At 35.6% G+C, this 7937-nt stretch overlaps 1 long non-coding RNA gene across 1 annotated transcript; it reads right to left on the bottom strand.

Annotated features, from left to right (window-relative positions):
• Positions 1-834: 834 nt before the first annotated feature.
• Positions 835-2624, bottom strand: LOC141281983 (uncharacterized). Its single transcript, XR_012336443.1, has 2 exons — positions 1596-2624; positions 835-1134 (listed from the first exon to the last, which is right to left on the bottom strand). It is a non-coding gene; the product is annotated as an uncharacterized lncRNA (long non-coding RNA).
• Positions 2625-7937: the final 5313 nt, after the last annotated feature.

Below are 7937 nucleotides of genomic sequence, written 5' to 3'. Positions count from 1 at the left end.
ATCATTGTGTACACGTCTTCCATTTTAGGTGTGCGCCTGACCCGGCCCGCATACAGAGACGCTAGCGCTGACAGGAAGACAGATCAAGGGTAAGAGAAGAAGAAGAGAGGGAGTGTGAAAAGTCAAGATGCAGAGATGAATCTGTAAGTTAAATATAAACGCTGAAGAGACAGAGGGAGAAAAGAATAGAAGTAGTTAAAGACTTGAAGAGACAGACCAGGAGTAAGACAAATGTAAATATGAAGAAAAGTGGCACTGACAAATACAAACCATTTCTTAAACTATTCTCTCTTTCTCTTGTTCACTTATTTATCATATGTACACAATTCAATCTCAATATGAATGATCCTTTCGTAAACACCTCTCATATGCATAATCAAACACGGAGACAGATGTGATCTTATGCTTCATACACACATTTACAGTATGCTGCATTCGTGTGTGTGCTAAACAAGTGTGTGACAGGTGTTAAACAGGAATGGTGTTAACCTGTTAGCCAGCACTTCTATTTTTGAGCATTTTCTGAAAAACGACAACTCCAAACTAAAACGTCTGCAGCTCTTAAACCCTATGGTCTATATTCATAATTCTGGTCTTGTTTGAAACTAGACACTTGACATATTGTTGCCTAATAGTCATAACAACTCAGAGTAGTAAAGAAACAGAGTAAAACAAGGTAAAATATACATTAAATGACTTCCGTTTTTCTTTAAATAACATTCACTTAGCAAAAAAGGTATGAAATGGTCATCTGAGACACCTGGGGACACCATATAGGTAAACTGAATGTCTGACCATGCTGTGATTCAAATTTGAGAATGATACTCCAAAAAATGTTGTTTCTGTGAGCTTTTATTTCAAAAAAGTCCAGGCGTCCTTTCAGAAAAAGTGCACTTGGAAACTCCAAATATACACATGATAACAAAATGACATGATTATCAAAAGAAAATGAGTCAGGACTACATATTACATGATGTATATCAATTCAGAACTTCTCTGCCCACCAAAGCACATAGAAAAAACTATTTCAGAAAAAAACATTTGCACATTATAACAAAATACTTGCTATTTTGAATGTGGTCGCTCATGAATGCACTCCAGATTCCAGTCCTCCTCTGGATGTCAGCTGAAGACCTGTTACATCACATCACAACACAACACAACACAACACAACACAACACAACACAGACACACACAAAGCAAGAGAGGATTTTAGTTTGAGTCAAAGGTTAGAGACATACAACTATTTGTATGAGAAACTATGATGTAATATACATGAACATAATACATACACACATACACACATTACATGAATATATTTATAATTACAAATGTCTTATGTTTGCCAAATAACCTATATTTCTCAGCTGGTAATACTCATATTTTCCACCACATATCTTGTTTTTAGTTTGTATATTCTGTGCATTTGATTCATGTAGCTATAAAAATGATTCATTTATATAACATGTCATAGAAAATGAAACCATGTAAAACTCGTATTTTAGTCATCTCCACTGTTACTTTATAATCAAAACAGCTAACAAGAAACTAGAAATGTAACGTAAAATAACTAATGAACAAAAGAATCCACTTACTTTATCCAAGCGAGCGCAGCTGAGCTCATAGTCCGGTCCATCTCTCGTCGACGACGCGGTTTCGTTTATATCCAATCTTGTATCTTTGCTCCGCGATCATGCTCTTTATCAACTTCTCCAAAACACTCTCAACACAAACAAGTCCTCTGCAGTCGATAATCCACAATGGAGATGTTATATCTAACCTTTGAGAGGTTTCTCAGCGGCTCCGGAGAGCCTAGCCGGCTGCTATGCTACCCAAACAAACAAAGGCGCAGGGAGGGGGCGTGGGCATTCCTCTCCATGCGCTTCTGTAGATTTGCGCAGAAGTACACTTTACTGACGTAAGTTGAATCCTTGTAATCGTTTCATGATTGGTTACTACCCCTGCCCATCAAAACTTTGCTGGCTAAGCATTGGCTGGCTTTGTTTTGGCGTAATCCAGTCAAAAGCCTATGGTTAGCTGAAGGACATCTGTCTGGGCAAATCGGTGTTCCCGATTCATTTTGAGTTGTCAAACCTTATCTGATTGAACAAAACAGAAAAATAGGGCGGGATATTTATCGGAAGAGTCCAACGAAGCAGGAAGAGATGGATTTTCACTGATAAAACTCGATATTTGATAGAAAATAAACATGATCGATCATACTTAGCGGACGCGCGGATGTAAATAAAGGAGGGTATTGCTGGATTTATCACTATTTTTCGTTGTTTTGGATTAAAACGTGGGATGCTTTTTGAAGAGTGGACCCTTACATTGCAATGTACGTTGAAGTTTTTGGGAATTGTCAGAGATGATCAGAACCATATGGCAAGACATGTGAGTACCCACACCCATTTTTATATGCGTTCCGTCTGCATTTCATGTAACCCTTTCCACACCAGTGTATTGATTGCAAAAATAAGCTCAGAACATGAATTTTGAGTGTTTAAACTTTCAAATAATGCAAAGTTTATGATTGTTGATTGAATATTTGATGTTAAATAAAGTACAAAAACACGTAAAAACGCCCCCTAGGGACCGCCGCCGGGCCGGTGCGGGTTAAGAAGTTAAACTTTCAACACTGTCCCTATTCTTAGGTATTTGAATCTGTGGCACCAAAGTAACGTCCTGTAATGCAGTCTTTAATGACTATCACCTTTTCATATGCACACACACATGTATTATTTTAAATAATCATGACATTAGGAAATGTAGTTTAAGCTTGAACACCATGTATTTATCTAATTTGTATTAAATGTAAGTAAAATCCAGAGGTAGTGATTGAATATCCCCCGCTTAAATCCATTATAGACAGGGAGTCAAATCTGTTTGAAATTATTGCAATACTTACTTGTAAATCTGCTTTATTTAAGCCAAAATATAATTGTATATAAAAACACAATGTCATTTAATAAGATTGAAATAGATAAAACTGCACCCTAAAATGGTTGTGTTAAAAACAACAAAGTTAATGTGTTGTCCCAGCATGATCTCACAAGAATTCGTACATATTTTACGAGTTGGATAAATCGTATGAATTTATATCAAGTCTGTCATTCAAAACCGTACAATTATCATAAAAAAAAAACAATAATGAAACCTGCCACTTTTGTGATACTTCTTTCCTATTAACTCTGCCCCTAACCCATAAGGGTAAAAATTGTACAAAAATGTACGAATGTTGTCATACAACTGATACGAATTAGCCACCTCGTAAAATACGTACGAATTGCCATGAGATGCTGTTGGTTGTCCCTAATCTCTGTGTTATTATTGAAACAACACAGTTTGTGTTACTTCTAACACATCTTGTGTTATGACTTTTATTTGTTTTAACACAGTGCGTTACAACACAATGTGTTAAAATGACACGTGATAAATAGCAAATCATAAAAAATTTATGTTATTTGTTTTCTTTTTAAAACACACTGTCATAACTGTAAAAATTCCTTGTTGCACTTAAACGTTTAAGTTAAAACAACTTGATTTAGGCCTAATAAGGTATTTCAACTTTTTTGACTAGTTAGTTGCTATAAATGATAAAAAATAAAGTTGTAATAACTAGTCAAGAAAGTTGAAATGACTTAAATAAGTCAAGTTGTTTAAACTTAAGATTTTAAGTGCAACAATGCATTTTTTTTTACAATGTAAGCTTTTCATTAGAGGCATGTGCTATAAACATGTTCAGTTTAATACAACATATTTTTAATCACATTTTATATATGCGATAGCCTATTTAAAGGAATAGTTCATCCAAATTAAAATTCTGTCATCATTTACTTACTCTCGTGGTGTTACAAACCCGCATAAATGTATTTGTTCTTATGAACGCAAAGTAATATATTTTGAGAAATGTTTGTAACCCAACCGTTTGTGAGCCCCATTCACTTCCATAGTATGAGAAAAGAATACTATGGAAGTAAATGGGGTCCACAAATGGTTTGGTTACAAACATTCCTCAAAATATCTTCCTTTGTTTTTATCAAAACAAAAAAAATTATGTGGGTTTGTATCATCATAAGATAGAGTAAATGGTGACAGAATTTTCATTTTTGGGTGAACTAACCCTTTAAACTCTTAAACACTGATAAATGCATATGGTTCAATGGCTTAGCTTTCATTGTAAACCAGATTCATCAGATCATAGATACAAACATTATTAATACTGACTGGGAGATGTCAGGTATAAAGAGTGTCGTGAAATCCGGACAGCTTGTAACAGCCTTTAATTATAGCAGGGATTGTCCTTGGGTATTCTTGAAGTTAAGGCAGGTGGAGGATACCCTGAAGAAAGCCCCACTGCCTCTAACTCTCACTGACTCTCTCCCCTTTTCAAGTTATTTTTAGCTGGGCTTTAGGGGTGTCGACCTCTTGCTTTGCTCCGTGCTCTCTCCTTACAAGGCCCAACCAGTATTGCAGTTGCTTAGCAACCCTTTATGTTTTCATCTTAGTCGAGGGGTCCACCAAATCAACCCCCCCATACTGTCGTAGCATCTAATCATGATGATTATCCCATGAGCATCAGTTCGATCATCAGCAGTATTTGTAACACCTCCAATGTTCTCATAGTGTCCTAGATGATGCACCTGTTATAAATGAAATATTGCATAGACCATAATTGTTTCAGATGTTTGGTGATTTATAAAGCTGTAACACTTTAGCCATTTCACTTAACTATTAAAAAGATATTTCACAGATTATGGACATCTATAAATGTAAAACAATCAATACATTGTGTTTATGCTTGATAAAACTTTGGAGTGTGTGAAAGAAAGAAATCAGACAGACTGAGGTCGCAGTGGCAGCTGTCCCAGGCTTGTTTACAGTAACATTGTTGATTTGTTGATGGGTATGAAGTCACACACTCACACATGCACACAGCTGTGTCACTTTTTGACTTAATGAAGTCCTAGGGTGCGAAGAGTTTGTCTCTGCAGAAAAATGCATTGATTTTCCCAGTAACTGTTCCAATATTTCTGATGTAAGAAAACGTGCATTTAACAAAATATATTCATATTCAATCATCCCTGAGTTTTATTTTTATCAGATTGTTTCCTTGGATTTGAACCCATGACCTTGGCGCTGCTAGCTCAATGCTTTACTTTAACACCTTAACCCTTGAGCTTCAATCATTTACACTACAGATTTATCTGGGCAGTGTTTGTGAGAAAGCGAGTGTGATAGCAATAATGGCAATTTGTTGTAATTACGAACAGAAGAATTTTGTATCCGTTACTAAAATGTATAAGGCTACAAAAATAACACGCTCTGGGCTAAAATGGTCGGTTGGTTTGTGAGTGCACGCTTCTATATGCAGCCTAGTATGTACAAACGGCAAAAGGAGGGAGCAAAATTTAGGAGAAGTATGCATCTGCAAATATTTGTGAGTGTGAAGAATACATTTTGGAAGTTGGCATTCAAACTATTCCCTAATAATAATTAGAAGCTGCAGTTGTCTGCTATAGAGTTACAGCTTGTTTGTTCCCATATTATAGGACAGCTTTGCTTAAATGAATGAGGGATGAGTTTCAAAGATTTACTATGCTACGAACAACAGCTAAATGTTTACATGTACTGTATGTGTGTGCGTACAGTCTAAAAGATCAGTGATGTAAGATTTCGCACTCTGTGTAAGTACAGTAGTGGCAGTGTTGGGGTTAACGCATTACAAGTAACGCACATTATGTAATAATATTACATTTCTGAAGAAACAAGTAAAGTAACGCATTACTTTATAAATGTTACTTTCTAAAAAAAGTAATGCAAGTTACTTTTCAGTTTAATTAATTCAATTTAAAAATTAAATAATGTACTGAAGAAACAAGTAAAGTAACGCATTACTTTATAAATGTTACTTTCTAAAAAAAGTAATGCAAGTTACTTTTCAGTTTAATTAATTCAATTTAAAAATTAAATAATGTACTGAATTAAACCGAACATATTAACGTAGAATTACGCACTCTGTGCGCCTGAGCGGGAACAGTTTGAGTCAGAAACAGAGATGGCAGGCCAGAGCTTTAAATTTTTTGCGATCATAAAAAACACCTGCAAGGCCTGAACAAGCCTCAGCCAAGTAAGAAACAGTAACGCAAAAGTAACTTAAAAGTAACGTAAGCATTACTTTCCATGAAAAGTAACTAAGTAACGCAATTAGTTACTTTTTCGGAGAGTAATTAATATTGTAATGCATTACTTATAACTTTCCCCAACACTGAGTATAGGTCCTTATCGACAGTGTTGCTCATGATTAGCATTTCAAATTGTATTTTTGTTAATAATCTATATCTGGCTGTTAAAAGCTTTATTCTGATTGGTTGAGAAATGATCTACAGGAATGCATTATTTTTTTTGTTGATAATCCCACACTTAACCGATCGAATGTCCAGACCAGAGCAATGTCTGTTTTAATCATGGTATAAGTGGAATAATTGACTTTGGTCCTATGAATTATTTGAAAATAATGCACATGACGCTTCACGTCATGGCATTACCACCAGTGTGTGTGCATTATTTTCTATTCATTCAATGGCTCATTATCAATTATTCCTTACTTAATTACAACGTCATGTTTTAATTGGTTCGTGTAAGGTGTTTGTGAGAGTGGGTGAAATGTTAGATTTCACACGTGGCAGCCTCACATGCATCCTGAGACACTCGTGTGCTATTGGCTCCAGTCACTGTTGAGATACATGTGCTTGATGATACCAACATAATCACGCTTATCAACATCTTAAAGCTGTGCTCATTATAACTCATCAGCAGCAGCTGTTAGACTGAAAAGAGAGTTTAGAGAATAAGTTATTTATGTATATTTATTTAATTAAGACAAAAAAATTTAATTACAAGTGACTCTAACAACAACAATAAGTTTGCATGCACAATAAATCGAGTGTTAGACTGATATGTGTTTTAACTTATACATTTTCTATATTTATTAAATCATATTTAAACTGCAGTTTGTATACACATTTCTATTGCCACATTGCCATTGTGGGCAGTGCCACCTGTGGTCCCTGTTTTGTTCTAATCTAGGGATGTATTCAAGGTCAAACTAATTTACAACCAGAGAACCATGCAGAAAAAAATACTTCCCGTGCCACTGTCTGACACTTGATCAGTGAAATAAGATATGAGCAGCAAAGCAGTGGCCACCTCGTGCATTCTGTAGGTCTTTGCAATGTGTGCTGAAATCTCTCTTGACATTTAATATCCCTCGAGTAACTATGGATGATGTACATTGTGTAATGCGTGTGAAGGGTTGTGTGTTCTGTGTAAAGAAGCCGATGAATTAGTGATGGTGTAGTGATAGAATGGGATGTCTGTTTATCTTGATTATGATGTTAGTGTCTTTTTTATGGTCTCGTGCTGTAAACCGCTTCTAAAGGAGAGACTTTAGTATCTGTGGTTGTCTTTTACACGCAGTCATGTTGACCCCTGCTGTATGTGTCAGGAACTACAGCCTGAATGGATACCAGAATTCTCTTTTACAAAGCCATTGGTTCTGCTGTAGCAGTTTTTGTGTGTGAAAATTACTATATTTATATCCTGGTGTATCTTATGTGTTATGTTCAACTATGTTTATTGCCTGTTGGATGTCCTGGCAAAACTTTAAAGGAATAGTCTACCCTTTTGCCATATTAAACTATGTTATTACCTCAATAGACGAATTAATACATACACAATAAATTTTTCAATGCGTGCACTGTACAGCGCGTTGTGAATGTGTTAGCATTTAGCCTAGACCCATTCATTCCTATGGTACCAAAAAAAGTTTTATTTTGTGGCACGGCACCATACTTACTGGTATAACTCCTCATGTAACAGTCTTTAAATAGGGAAAACACAGAAGTGTTTGGTGGCTTCCCTGTTTGGTACCATAG

Source organism: Paramisgurnus dabryanus, chromosome 3, assembly GCF_030506205.2.
Source record: "Paramisgurnus dabryanus chromosome 3, PD_genome_1.1, whole genome shotgun sequence".
Taxonomy (NCBI): Eukaryota; Metazoa; Chordata; class Actinopteri; order Cypriniformes; family Cobitidae; genus Paramisgurnus; species Paramisgurnus dabryanus.
Note: the sequence above shows the minus strand (reverse complement) of the source record. Positions and strands in the feature narration are given on the sequence as shown.